Raw genomic sequence first — 3249 nt, forward strand, 5'->3', positions numbered from 1 at the left:
GCACAGAGTATTAAAGTAAAGCAAGTAGGCATAAATCAGAATTGTGGGGGTATTACTCATATGCTGCGCTCTTGATTTATGCTGCTAACTATTGTAGTTGAAATATTATTTCCGCTGGAAATTATATAATTCGTTTATAGATATAAAACTACGTATAGTCCTATTTTCGCTTAAGATTTACTGTGATGGAACATAAAATTTTGCACCAAAAATTTATAAAACCTCTGGTGTGTGTGTTTCTCACTTTCAGTACACACGAGCCATGGCACAGGATTGAAAAGGTTTTAGGCATTCATGGAAAATGCGGCCTGTCCCCTCTTGTAACCCTTGTCTTTGCAATACACTTCTCTGTCCCCTTGTTCGAAATCTGGTTTATTGAAACTGTTGAACATGGCAGTTACGTAATGTTGTGATGCCTCTTTGATGTTCTAGAATCTGCAAAGTTTATTAGAAGTTCCGGCATTTAGATTATTTCTGTTGGTATCTAATGTATTTTGGTGCGCTCAGGACGTTTGATATTTTTTTTTATCTTACTTTCTCTTTAAGTGCTTGGATAGTGTTTTATAATCAGTTGTATTGTTGACTAATTCATGCTAGAAGGATCGTTTTCCTGAGGTGACCTTCATAACTTTTCTAGTGCGAATTAAGAAAGAAATCTGATCATTTGTTTCAGTCTGAGGTTGAATGCTACAGATTGTATCGTCTGTTGCCTTTGAATACCCACCATACAACTAGGCGTAACTTTGTATAATTCCTTGTGACGAACATCTCTTACGTCCTTTCTCGTTTTCCATGAGAGCGTCCGTTTGAATAGGATTCTTTTCTCTTCCGTCATTGATAGATAACCTTGTATTACCATCATAAAATTTTCATACTAATAGTTTCTAGTTTAATCTTTTATATGTCATGGTCGACATGCATTCACGAATAATGATATAATTCTTACTTCACATTCAGACGATCTGAAAATGGATTTTGAAAACATGAGACTGAAAAATACAAATGTAATAACAAAAATACTGACAACTCGTTTACACGCACTGATGTTTTCAACCTAATAAGTGGTAGGTCTCTCTCTCTCTCTCTCTCTCTCTCTCTCTCTCTCTCTCTCTCTCTCTCTCTCTCTCTCTCTCGCTGGCCGCTGAGTCCTAAATTATAAGCAACATCATATTATTAGATATGTTATGAATTGTAAGAAATGTAAAATATTAGAAGAACGTCAGCAGAATGTGCTTATTTATCGGAATGGCAATAAGCTGAGTTTTAGATTCTTGGTACTTGTTACAGCTATGAAAATGTGCTACTTAGGTATAAACGCTATATGAACATTCCATTGGAATTAATTTATAAATATTGGTATAAAACTCATCTCTTTTATCTTAATACGATGAAATAGGAGACAAATTTGTTCAGAACCCAAGTGCAAGAAAGGTATGATATTCCTTTTTACAAAAATGCTTCTTTTGTATCTAAGAGTCCTTCAGACTCTGAACTTAGGTCATGCAAGATGGCTATTTTTCCAATTTCATGGCTAAAAGATCGTTTTCAACTTTACTATAACGCTGAGCCGGTTTGAAGGGTCCTTATTCTTATAACAAGGGGACAATCCTGCTCAGTGAGCGGCTGGTGCCGTGCAGAGTGTGTCATTTTCGTTTCTTGTTGCTTAGTACTTAAGAAACATGAATGTACCGTGTTCCCGCAAAACATTTACTTGTGAGTCATGCAGATGGAACATTGGCAAAGTTTCCAATCATATTGAACAAAGGAAGAATGATGTCGTGCTGAAGCTATTATGTTCTTATCATCCCGATTCATTGATATAATTTTCTTTATTATTGTTATTGTTAATAGTAGTAGAAGTAGTATTGTCACTCTATTATGGTATGTAGCCTAGTAGCGGCTGCGGTATGCGATGTTTGACTGTTATCTTGGTCTGTCTTTTTAATGAGTTTAGCATTCTACTCTTTACTGCAGGCACATCCTCTTCATGGCATATAGTTTTTTTTTTTAATTATTATTTAAAGAATTTTTATTCCTTATTAAGATAGCTTACGGATGATAATTTCATTAGGACCACCGTGGTCGTCCTTTGGATTACCAATAGATGTTACTAAGGAAAGTTAGAATTCTTAAGGAAATCTGCCATGGTGATATGATGGCCTAGTACCGAAAGCTTCTTCCGGGCCCCTCAACTGTTAACTTAGTTTGAAAGCAGTTTTATCTTTCTTGGAAAGAAACATAAAGTAGTTGAAAAAAAGAAGCGCCGCGCAGCTCTAAGTATGTAATAGAAGTCAAGCTGACAGTTAATTTACTTCTGGTTTTCGAATGAAAACTTGAGTGTATCTTAGTTTTACCAGACCACTGAGCTCATGAAGAGCTCTCCTAGGGCTGGCCCGTAGGATAATATATTTTTTACGTTGCTAGGAACCAGCTGGTTACCTAGCAACGGACCTACAGGTTATTGTGGGATCGTAACCATATTTAATCGAAAAATTAATTTCTAATTACCAGAAATACATTCCTCTGATTCTACGCTGGCTGAGCAGTGACTCGAACTCGCAAATACTGAATCGGTAGGCGAGCACGTAACCCATGAGTCCAACGAGGAACTAATGAAAACTTGAATTGTAATAGAATATTAAAAGCTATCAGATTATTAGGAACGCTTCACATCCCCGTCAATAGTTTTTATGCAAATAATAACATATTCCAAATAAACGGTATGTCAACCTATATGTTTATTTAGTTAATATTTCCATTAATGTAAGTGGTCATATGTTGCAGTTGTTGTTTTGTTGTTTGTCTTTTGCTTTATTTGCTTATTCTTATTTTCTAATTTTTATTGTTGCTAAGAGTAATAATGAAAATGATAATCGGTTATTTTAATGAGCCTTATATTCGTAGTTTACTTAATATGTTTTCCAAAATATTGTGTTTTCTTACTTCAGTTGTATGAATTTATAGAGTCATTGAGATTTACGTATGAGAGATTAACTAAACTAAAAGAAAAAGAAAATGGAAAAGGAAAACCTGCAATGAAATTGGAAACAAAATAGAACGGGAAAAATGCAGAAATGCATCAACGAGTTGCAGATAAAAATCGTCCGCATATGTTCGGCAATTTTTATATTCTGCAGGATTTTATCCATATACCACACTACAACAATACGGCGACACTCTAGGAGTAGGAACGTTTTCTCAATTACTGGGCTATATATATATATATATATATATATGTATTGTATGTGT

Source organism: Macrobrachium nipponense, chromosome 2 (genome assembly GCF_015104395.2).
Source record: "Macrobrachium nipponense isolate FS-2020 chromosome 2, ASM1510439v2, whole genome shotgun sequence".
NCBI lineage: Eukaryota > Metazoa > Arthropoda > Malacostraca > Decapoda > Palaemonidae > Macrobrachium > Macrobrachium nipponense.